Raw genomic sequence first — 12,755 nt, forward strand, 5'->3', positions numbered from 1 at the left:
AACCAAGTCAGAAGATAGCAGTCTTGCTGCAGGGATGCCACAACTCAAATGGGAGTGTGATGAATAGACTAATTCGGATTTCAACTATCCCCTTAGTAGATTTTTATCTACTTAGCATTTCTCCATCGTTTTCTTGAACCCAAAGACTGGCCTTTCCATGTTCAGGTAAGTTTGTTGTTCTGGGATTCATACCAGTCATTTTCCTTGTGTTTGTGGCAGTTATGAAACAAGAAAAAGCTTGACCAGCCCTATGACTTTTCTGACATATAGCACATATTTGAAACACTTATCTAAATATATACTTTCTGGTTTTTCCTTGAAGAACCTTTAAATGTTCTGAGGAACAAGAAGCACATTCCTATATGTTTTCCTTCAAGAGTTAATTGAGCGATAGTTTGGGTCTGCGTTGGATTTCAACAGGAATGTTTATGAACAAATTAGGATTTAGTGTGTTCTCCCCGCTTTTCCTATTCACTTGGAACAAGCCAGGTCTTTCTCAGCTGAAGTCACCCTGACCTTTTCAGGTGTTTGAACATGACCTGCAACTTCACTGACTGGACCATATCACTTCAGAGAGGGGAGGAGCTGGTAATATTTTTTCAGTGCTGCTCTGAAAAAAAACAGGAAAAAGGGGTTGCGGAAAGGATAAAGCTTCCTACACACGTACAACGTGTTCCTTTTGCAGATAATTTCAACTGAGATTGATCTCCGTATAGGTAATCCTTGACTTACAACCATTTGAATGTATAATGGCACTGAAAAAAGTGACAACCAATCCTCTTACAACCACCACAACCTCTCCATGGTCACATGCCAACAGTGTGCTGCAGCTGCCAAAAAAGCCAACACAGTCGTAGGCTGCATAAACAGAGGGACAGAATCAAGATTACATGAAGTGTTAGTAATACCACTTTATAAAGCCTCGGTAAGGCCACACTTGGAATCCCGCATCCAGTTTTGGTTGCCATGATATCAAAAAAAGATGTTGAGACTCTAGAAAGTGTGCAGAGAAGAGCAACAAAGTGGATTAGGGGACTGGAGGCTAAAACATATGAAGAACAGTTGCTGGAACTGGGTATGTCTAGTTTGAGGAAAAGAAGCAGGGGGTGACATGATAGTAAGGGTCCACTATCTCAGGGGCTGCCACAAAGAAGAGGAGATCAAACTATCCATCTGAGGGCAGGACAAGAAGCAATGGATGAAAACTAATCAAGGAAAAAACAACTTAGAACTAAGAAGTAATTTCCTGAGAGTTAGAACAATTAACCAGTGGAACAACTTGCCTCCAGAAGTTGTAAATGCCCCAACATTGAAAGTTTTTAAGAAGAGATTGGAGAACCATTTGTCTGAAATGCTATAAGGTTTCCTGCCTAATCAGGGGGTTGGACTAGAAGACCTCCAAGGTCCGTTCCAGCTTCTATTCTATTCTATTCTATTCTATTCTATTCTATTCTATTCTATTCTAAGCAAAGATCAGGTGCTTGGCAACCAACATGTACCTATGAAACTTTAACAGTGTCCTGGTGTCAGGCAGTCGCCTTTTGCACCCTTTCCAACAATCTTCCAACCAGCAAAGTCAATGAAGGAAGCCAGATTTGCCTAACTGCCACATGATTCACTTAACAACTGAAGTAACTTGCTTAACAACCATGGCAAAAAGGTCATAAAATTGGGCAATGACTCAATTAATCACCTATTTTCTTAGCAATGGAAATTCTGGTTCCAATTCTGGGTTGTAAGTCAAGGCTACTTTTAGGAGACAGAGTAGACAACCTGTGGTTGTCTTGATTTTCCACCAATCCTCACCCTTGGCCAAGGCAGTTGACTTGATGGAAGTTGCAATTCAAAAGACCTGGAGAACCCCAGGTTCTCTCCCTAATATGAATCTACCACTGTCCCCCAAACTCCGCCTTCAATGGGAAGAAGCAGAGTCAATAGCATACGTTAGTGCTTCGAAACATATTGACCAGTGGTGGTTTCAGTAGGTTCTGACCAGTTCTGGAGAACTGTTAGTGGAAATTTTGAGTAGTTCAGAGAACTGGCAATAATACCACCTCTGACCGGCCCCGGCCCCATCTATTCTCTATCTCCCGAGTCTCAGCTGATCATCTGGGTCTTCTTTTGTTGGCCTGCACAGGAGAACAGAGCTGGAAAACAGGTTAGTTAGTGGGGTGGGGAGGGAATGGGACTTTGCAGTAACCTTCCCCTGCCATGCCCACTAAACCACGCCCACTAAGCCACATCCACAGACCTGGTAGTAAAAAAAATTGAATCCCACCACTGATATTGACAGATAACTCCCTACCTCTTAGCTATTGTCCAAAGCCTTGTAAAAATGTACTGAATCTGTAACGAAATTTCTACAATACTTGTGAGACTAAACAGTGGCTTTGGTATTCAACTTATTTATTTGCTTTATTTAGTAAATAAAGCAGAAAAGGCTACCAAATTACAAAAGGGACTGCTTTTTCACAGATACATAAATACATACGTGAACCTTTACATGACAATTGCAATAAAGGGTAAAGAGTTTTCATTGTAATTGCCCATATATAATCTAAGTGTGTAAGTAACATGTTCATAAATCGCAAGGAGCATCAGGTTTTCAATACACTGAGTTATTCGGGCTATAAATTTAACTTTTCAGTGTTTAAGTTTCCTAGCAGTAAGAAGGACAAAGAGACACTATTTATGTTGTCTAATTTGTAAATATTAAACTAATCAAACTAATAACATGAAATCAATTCTGTCCCGAGCACCGTAAGTTCAAGGCATTGCCAAAAGATGTTATAATTCTCACTGTATCTCTAATGTGACTATTTTACTCATTCTATGACAACACAATGAGATCCAATAAATCCTATAATTTAAGTTCTATTGAGATTTTGGTTAAAGAGTTAAAAAGGTTTCCTCCTGTTTTGCACTTAATTTAGCAATTATTTTGCAGATGAGGGTTGTTTTATCCATATCTTGAATTGTGCATGAGTCAATCATGAAAAGAGATCAACTGAATTCCTGATCCTTGGCTCAGGAGAACATTGTTTATGTTTTATTCTTGTTTGTGCTTTTGGATCATGATGACTGCTTGGATAAATCCCTGAAGTTCTCTTGGCAAGTTTGCAGAAATGGTTTGCCATTGCCTCTTTCCTAGGGCTAAGAGAAAAGGATTGACCCAAGGTCACTCAGCTTGATTTGGGCCTAAGGCAGGACCACAACTCACCGTCTTCTGATGATTGCTCCAAAAGTCACCCAGCCAGCTTTCATGCCTAAGGCAGTACTAAAATTTACAGTCTCCTGGTGATTGGTCCAAAGTCGCCCAGCCGGCTTTCATGCCTGAGGGGACTAGAACTCACAATCTCCTGGTGATTGGCCCAAAATGGTTTCATCCCTCTGGTGGAACTTGCTGTTAGTCATTAAGTCATGTCCGACTCATCATGACCCCATGAGCAACATTCCTCCAGGCCTTCCTGTTCTCTACCATCCCCCAGAGGCCATTTAAGCTCACACCAACTGCTTCAATGACTCCAGCCAGCCACCTAATTCTCTGTCATGCCCTTCTTTTTCCCTCCATCGTTCCCAGCATTAGGCTCTTCTCCAGGGAGTCCTTCCTTCTCATGTGGTGGCCAAAGTTTTGGAGTTTTGTCTTCAGTATCTGGCCTTCTAAAGAGCAGTCAGGGTGGATCTCCTCTAGGACTGACCGGTTTGATTGCCTTGCAGTCCAAGGGACTTGCAGGAGTCTTCTCCAACATCTGGAGAATAGAATAGAATAGAATAGAATAGAATAGAATAGAATAGAATAGAATAGAATAGAATAGAATAGAATAGAATAGAATAGAATAGAAAAGAAAATAGAATAGAATAGAATAGAATAGAATAGAATAGAATAGAATAGAATAGAATAGAATAGAATAGAATAGAATAGAATAGAATAGAATAGAATAGAATAGAATGAAATTAGGAAAGAATAGAGTAGAGTAGAGTAGGGTAGGGTAGGGTAGGGTAGGGTAGAGTAGAATAGAATAGAATAGAATAGAATAGAATAGAATAGAATAGAATAGAATAGAATAGAATAGAATAGAATAGAATAGAATAGAATAGAATAGAATAGAATAGAACAGGTCTTTGGTTTTCTAATTCTGGTGGAACTAGAATTCATCGTCTGGTTTCTAGCCTAGTTGTTTAACCACTCTACCAAATGAGCTCTACTTTATATTGCTGTTGCTTTTTCTTCTCTTTCTCCTCTACAAAACTAGCTCAATCCCTCCATTCCACTTCAAGGTGTCTCTGTTCCATCTTAAAAATGCCTTGTATCTCCCCTTCCACTTTCAACTTTCTTGAAAGCTGGGTCTTTTCTGCCCCAACTGTTTTACCTTCCTTTGTTGACATTGTTGACCTAGATTGAAATAGCTTTGCTATGATTATTTTTATTATTACCTATTGTGGCTTTGTTGCCTCCAGGCTATTTTGCAAAGTCCCCTTTTCATACTGCCTTCATGGTCTCGGACAAAGAAAGTTCTCCCACTCCCCATTAACCTGTTTTGAATAACCATTTTTCCAAACTGCTCCATGTCTTAGAAATATTTGCCCTCTGCTCCACCTTTCCTCATTCTTGTAATAGCAATGATACAATAAGACCATTATGAAAATGTTTAAATAGAATGCTGATTATTGTCTTCCCTTTGGGCTTTTTTTTCTGGTGTTGGTTCTTATAATTGCAGGAATATAATTGCTGGTAACTTACAGTCAAAACACTTACAATTTTCTCCCCCCACCCTTCGTGTTTCTTGTTTTTGGATCTTCTTATACCGTTTTTATTTACATGGGATGCTTCTGCCTCAATCTACACATAATACAGCTTCCTGGTTGGCTTGAGTAAGAAAAACACAGAACTTTCTATTGTCCATAAATCTTTTTAGAATATGTATTCTACAGTTATGGGTACATATAGACCTCCATTTGAGACCATTCATGTAATCACTGTTTGAAGTTGCAATGATGCTGAAGAAAGGGATTTAAAACCAGTATCAAAGGCAGTAAATATAATGGCATAGTATGTGACATTGTGGTGGCGCTGTGGTAAGAATGCAGAATTGCAGGCAAACTCTGCCCTCAAACCTGGAGTTGGATCCTGATCGGTTCAAGGTTGACTCAGCCTTCCATCCTTCCAAGCTCGGTAAAATGACAACCCAGATTGTTGGGTGCAAATATGCTGACTATGCAAACTTAAGAGGACTGCAAAACCCAATGGGGTGGTATAGTCTAAGTATTGTTGTTATTAGATAGATGGGTATTCTGTAAACACAGCTTACACCCACACACCCAGTACTTGGGAGAAAAAAAAATTCTTTGTCTTTTTTTTTTTTTTTTTTTTGCACAAGCATTTTGTTGAAATGGGTGTTGCAAAGTGTAGAATATTTGCCACTCCTCAAAATTTTCAGAATCAGGTTCACATTCACAAGCATCCAAAGAATAATCAGAAAGCATGCCACTCTGTATATCTCTGTATACAATAGCAGAGTCATGTAAAAGACAGAGATCTAAATAAAATTTCCAAACTTCATAAACCATAGCTTATGAATTTAACATTTGTGTAGTGTATATCGGAAGCAAAAGTCCTCCCTGACCAAGAGCTCATCATCACTTTCATACTTCCATGAGGAAAGGATTTGGTGGTTCCAGATTCAGTGAAGGATAAGTTTGTGTCTTTGCCAACAACCCAACATACACAATATTGGTAACAGGTAGTCCTTTTTTGGAACAATATTACTAAACAGATCATCATAAGAAGGATTAGGAAGGAAGAGAAACATCTTACAGGATTTACCACCATACCTGGAATGGATGTTCAATGAGTCTTTGCATGTAATATGCATAATTATTTCTTTTTTTTTAAATTCCAGGTCAGCCTTGGCTCAGATTAAGGTGTTGTTATTTACATTATTTATTTACATTATATGACCTCGATTATGTGCCTGAATGGTCAACAAATTGGCAACTCCAAATCTCAACCAACAAATGCTCTGTCCTACACATTGGTAAAAAAAAAATCAGTACATCAAATACAATCTAGGCGGATATGACCTCATTGACAACCCTCACTCTGTCAGGGACCTTGGAGTACTCATAGCTAATGACCTAAGTGCAAGAGCTCACTGCAACAGCATTACCAAAAAAGTTTCAAGAGTTGTAAATCTAATCTTAAAAAGCTTCTCCTCTGGTAATACTGAATTACTAACTAGGGCATACAGAACCTTTGCTAGACCAATACTTGAATAAAGCTCGGCTGTCTGGAATTGCACTATATATCGGACATCAATACAATTGAGCATGTCCAGAAATATTTCACAAGAAGAGTACTACATTCCTCTTTGCAACAGAATACCCTACACCACCAGGCTTGAGATTTTGAACTTGGACAACCTAGAACTATGCTGCCTACGGTTTGACTTAACCATAGTTTATAAAATAATCTGTTTTAATGTACTATCAAACAATGACTTTTTCACCTTCAACTGCAACAATACAAGAGCACACAACACATATAAACTTAATGTAAACCACTCCAAACTTGATTGCAGAAAGTATGACTTTCAGCAACAGAGTGGTCAATGCCTGGAACACACTACCTGACTCTGTTGTCACATCCCCAAACCCACACTCCTTTTCCCTGAAATTAACCACTATTGACCTCACTTCATTCCTAAGAGGTCTGTAAGGGGGCATGCATAACTGCACAATTGTGCCTACCGTCCCTGTCCTATTGTTCCCAATTATTCATACCTATTTCCTGTATTTATACTTATGTTTATTATCTGGTAAGCTATTGACAAATAAAATAAATAAATAAATTTAGCTGTGGCTTCAAAGATGAACCCACAGACAACAACAGTCTATACTTGATAATTGAGGATTGTAGTAAGTGGAGATGGTGGGTTAAAACGTTTCCACTCCTAGTATAATCAGAAAGTGAGACAAGAAAAAAAAGCTACACTAAATTTGAAAAAGCTATATTTGAATAGCCACCAGAATGGACTCTTTTCCCGATCTACTGTAAATAGTAACTTTGGAAAATCCATCAAAGCAGCAGAGCCGTGGGTTCACTCTCCATCTGTCATGGTTTTGTAATCTTGATAGCTTTCTCTTTTTCCCTGTAGCTGTTATTCACATTCTTTTTATTTTTTATTTTATTCTTATTTTAAAAGAGAAAGTATATACATAAGATGCAGAGGAACATGTTAACGCCTTGTCTAATTTGCCCCCTAAAGTTTTAACATTTTTAAAAAGAAAGAACTGTTGAAGATATTTCAAATAAAGTATTCAACCATCCTTATGATTTCTTTCTTTCTCTTTCCTTCTTTCTTTCTTTCCTTCCTTCTTTCTTTCCCTCCCTCCTTCTTTCTTTCTGTCTTTCCCTCTCTTCTTCCTTCTTTTTTTTCTCCCTCCTTCTCCTTCCTTCCTTCCTTCCTTCCTTCCTTCCTTCCTTCCTTCCTTCCTTCCTTCCTTCCTTCCTTCCTTCCTTCCTTCCTTCCTTCCTTCCTTCTTTCCTTCCTCCTTACCTCTGTTCTCTTTCCGGGGACTTGATTCGAAGCAATCCCTTTTAATAACCTGCAAGTAGATTCCAGAGTACAAAATGCTTGGTATAGAACAATTCACTTTTCTCTAATGTTCTTATAATGAACAATCCCTAGAATCCCACACACAGTTATGACATAGCATGAGCAATGAAAAAGACTTCAGCGTAGGTTTGAGAGCATAGCTGGTGCAAAGGAGAAACATAAACATTTACGTGAAGGTGTCAAGCAGACATTTAGTCAGCTCTTAGGGGAGACAGGCACATAGGAGAGAAAGGTGTTAGACTTTTAGACACGAAGCTGCTGAACCAAAACAAAAGATTAATAATGAACTGTATATTTAAATGCAATCACCCATCACAAAGTAGATTCTAAGAGACTTGACAGAACCTGCTTCTATCAACTCTGAGAAGCAAATGTCCAGCCTTTATGACTCGTGGGATAAATCTGTCTTGATATATTGAATGTGTTTAAGAGAAGGTTACAACTGATGCATTTGTCATAAGTGACTCTGGTACTGATGGCCTTCTGCCAATTGGAATTAAATCCCCAACTACTGAAAAGTTATGATGTCAAGTGATTATTATGAGTTTTAGTAAAAAACAAGTTGCATTTATTCTAATACTATTTGTCAACTTGTAAAACATGCCTGTTTTAAAGTTGTCATAAACGGGGGCTGGGGGGTGGTGGAATCTGAAGGAGCAGTACAGCAGATATTACAGTGCATCCCAACCCCTGGAGACCATTTTTTCTTATATTTCTTCTTCTATAACAATTAAAAGATATACAATATATTCCAATTGTGCCCTTATCCCCTCCAAAACAACATATATTCTTGAGTAGGTTTATTCCCTTTGCCTTTCACCAACACTGTTTTTATTTTTAAAAAACCCATATTCTGTTTGCTTTAATCATCCCTTTTTAAAATTTTATTTCTGTTGTTAATTTATCATTTGTTGCCATACTCTACATTTCATTATACCACTCATTACTTTGGAAAACCCAATTTCGTCCCCAGTATTTAGCCGTCACTAATCTAGCTGCCATTACCAAATTTACAATCAATTCCATTTTTGATTCATTTATATCCCGTTTTTTCCACCATGCAATTCTTGGTGACATATCTAAATTTACATGCAAAAGTGCTCTAATCAGTCAGTCTTAATGTTCACCATCTTGCATGATGTAAGCAGAGCTAAAGCATATTCCAAGATATTTAAACCTAGATACTTGGCTGAAGGTGGGCATAAGAACCAGATCATAAGGCAGCTGTTCTTCTTTTCATTACTTCAAAGCTTGCCCAAGCTTCTTCCAGGCATCAACCTTACAAGTTACTCCACACTATCCCTGCTTCTTGTAGGGCCTAACTACAAGGAGGATTCAAATACAACAAGATTGTTCAATAAAGGGGTAGAATACAGTTTCAACTCACTTTCAACTGATCTTTACAGGAGCGTTGGCTGGAGGTAGATTTATCAAATGAGAAGAATGGCACCACAACATTGTGATGGAAGCTCCAGCCTTTTCATATTGTGACTTTGCCTACTGGTAGGTAAAACAAAAACAAAACAAAAGTTGCTTTCTTCGTTTTAACAAAAGGATTGCAACTTGAGGATGCCTCTGGCTATTATATTTTTTTTCTGTTTTGTTTTAATTAAGCAAAATCCCCCACACTCTGGAAAATCTCCTTATCTTACTGCTAACCTCTTGTTTCTGGTTTAGTAACTCTTTTCTTTTTCTACTTTTATTTTCCTGTGTTTCTGTCATTTGAGATCGAAGCTTCTGCCCATCTCCCCCACTCCCCTATTGTATCTTCTGCGATAGCATGTGGTCTATCTTTTTAATACCCCTCATCAATACAATCCAATTCCAGCTTGAGATAGATGCTAGACAATTCCTCACAATTCTTCTTACAGAATCTGAATTCAAATGTTACAAATAGAGTGTCTAAGCTTTTATTACCTGCAATCAGGAAGAAAATACTGGTTTTATTCTGATATTCTGCTACTTTATCAGTTTCTTTTTCTTCCTCCTTCTCCTTTCTTCCTTCTCTTCTGCTTTTCTTCTTCCTCCTCCTTCTATTCCTCTTCTTCTCCTTCCTCTCACCTTCTACCTTCTCCTCTTCCTCCTCCTCTTTTCTCCCTCTCCTTCTCTTTCTCCTCCTTCCCTTGTCCTTGTCTTCCTCCCCCTCCTGTTCCTTTTCTTCCTCTTCCCTTTCTTCCTCGTGTTCCTCAATTTTCTTTTTTCTTGCCCCTCCTCCTTTTCTGTTCTTCTCCTTCCTCTCTCCTCCATTTTACTTTTCCTCCTCCTCCTCCTCCTCCTCCTCCTCCTCCTCCTCCTCCTCCTCCTCCTCCTCCTCCTCCTCCTCCTCCTCCTCCTCCTCTTCTTCTTCTACTACTTCTTCCCCTTCCCCTTCCCCTTCCCTCCTCCTCCTCCTCCTCCTCCTCCTCCTCCTCCTCCTCCTCCTCCTCCTCCTCCTCCTCCTCCTCCTCCTCCTCCTCCTCCTCCTCCTCCTCCTCCTCCTCCTCCTCCTCCTCCTCCTCCTCCTTCTTCTTCTTCTTCTTCTTCTTCTTCTTCTTCTTCTTCTTCTTCTTCTTCTTCTTCTTCTTCTTCTTCCTCCTTACCCATAAGTACCATCTCTCTTTTTTTTTTTGCAGCAGAACCAAGAACATTGTATTAATTAAAGAACCCAGCATGGAATAGATGTCCTAATACACCTTCATTTCTTTAGTTAAGCATTGAAATGTGTGTGTGTGTCTTAATTTTCCACTTATTCCAACACAGAACAAACACTGTAGATTGTGGACACTCTGGCTGGGTTTGAAAAAATACATTTGGCAATGGTCCCTGTGCATGTAAATGTAGCAAATGCAGTAAAGATGCATAAAACCAACACAGTTATGAGCCTTGGATACTTGAGAAACTTTCATTAGAGTGCAGTTATCGCCGATGGTTTCCAAGTGTACATTTTCCAGCAATATTCCGAGCTGATGGTAATGGTGGGAAATATTACCACATTTGGTTGTATTTTGAATGCAATTTCTTTGCAATAATGCAAGCTCCCAACAGCCTCCCTTGAGGAGCTCCTTCTATGAGAAACATTTTTTTAAAAAAATAGCTTGGGGATAAACTTGGCTTCTAACAGGCAGTGAGGTTCTCCTGCATTTAGAACATAGAACATAGAATAATACAGTTGGAAGGGACTCATTCTGACCTCCTGCTTGAGCAGGATAACATGTATCCTATATCATTTCATTTCATTTGTAGGCAAGTATGCCACTTGCAGAATTCTTGATTTGTGTTGTAAGTTTTTTTTTTTTTTAAAGCAAATTAAAATTGTAAAGAAGATGCAAAAGCTGTAAATGGAAATGTAATGATTTTTGGCTCATAGAATCTTAAGAACTGGAATATTCAGCTTTTGAACATCTGTGGTGTTGCAGGGGTTAGAATGCAGTACTGCAGGCTAACTCTACCCACAGCCGGGAGTTCAATCATGACTGGCTCAAGGTTGACTCAGCCGTCCAACCTTCCAAGATAGGTAAAATGAGGATCCAGACTGTTGGGGGAGGTGATATGCTGACTGGTGTGTCCAATCTCTTCTTGAAAACCTCCCGTGATGGAGCACCCACAACTTTTGATGGCAAGCCTTTCCACTGGTTAATTAACAAGGAACAAGGAAATTCTCTTGAGTTCTAAGTTGATTAGTTTCCATCCATTGCTTCTTGTCCTACCTTCAGGAGCTTTGGAAAATAGCTTGACTTTCCCCCTCTTCCTTGTGGCACACCCTTAAATATTGGAACACTGCTATCATATCACCCCTAGTCCTTCTTTTCACTAGACATACCCAATTCCTGCAACTGTTCAGTCAAACTTCACACTAGGCTTCTATATGTTCTAGTGGAATTTTCTTCTATAGCTGACTTGGTCAATGAATAAATATCACTGCACATCAATGCACGGCCCTGCATTATCAAAACACTTTCTATTTTGATACCTTTCAGGCAGCTCTCTGCAGCTTTTTAACCAGCCCACCTGTGTCTTTGTGCCTGTTTTCCATAAATACAGTTGTCAAAGTGATCATGGGCAATGGAGTTCTTTGGGCTATGCAACTTTCCCCTGGCACTTTGTGTTAAGTAGATACACTGCACCGCTTGACAATAGATGCGGCTGGTTATAACCTTCTGGCAACAGTGGATTTTTTTTCCCCCATTGCTCTATCAAGAGCGATTTTTATTTATTTAATATTTTTTTTGTGCTAATGAGAGGTGCATGAATATCTTACTATTGGTGGATGTGTTAAGATGCGTTTTTCCAATGATTTTCATGGCATGACATGTACATGAGCTAGGCTACAGGAGCAGGAAAATGTAGGGGGAATATACAAGATAAACCCCATCACCTGGATCTGTATTTAGCAGAGAATGTGTGTCTTAGTGGAACCGAAAGTTCCACTGAAAGTATTTCAAAAAAGTTGTCTGAGGTTCAAGGGGCCGGCAATGTATATTATAAAGTTATGGAGGCGATCAAATCCATCACAATAAAAGATGAAGTGCAAGAGAGCCCAAAAAGGAGAAATATGCAAGGGATCTACGAGTTGATTCTTTATATAAGTTGCTTTTTGACCCCCACTAATCTTTTAGGTGTAGCCTTGGTGCCATTACATTGAGTTAAAGGTTTTATTGACTGGTTCTTCTCAACCGCCTTGTGAATGCTTCACCGACCTCATTGTCTGTGTGCAGGTGGGTGAAAATGAGAGAGTTTCTGCTTTTCCCTTGGCTGCTTGGATTATATAGAAGAGAAAATAAAACTGAAATTTATGATCAATTGGGTTCAGGATAAGGCTTTGTAGATAAGCTGGGATTGATGGCTGCAGACTCTGGCTGCTTGCCACGGTGCTCTCTTCAGCAACATTAGAACAATATTGCTTCTCGGGATATTATTTTCAGAATTGTTGTCAGGTCTCTAGCGTAATTCGACATCAGCTACAAGAAAGGACTTACTTTGCTGAGGTTAAGAATAAAAGGGAGAGTTTGCTGGATCGGAAAGCAAGCCCATTTAATTCAAGGTATTTTTTTTTTCAAAATGGCATCCATGTGGTAAAGTTGACGTCCTCCTTTGTAGCGTATTCCAAACATGAGCTTTGAAAGGGATATTGCCTGCTCCTGAATTGCCTGTCAGAATTCA

Source organism: Notechis scutatus, chromosome 7 (assembly GCF_049901735.1).
Source record: "Notechis scutatus isolate UNSWTSFEM ecotype Mainland chromosome 7, rNotScu1.2, whole genome shotgun sequence".
NCBI classification, from domain to species: Eukaryota; Metazoa; Chordata; class Lepidosauria; order Squamata; family Elapidae; genus Notechis; species Notechis scutatus.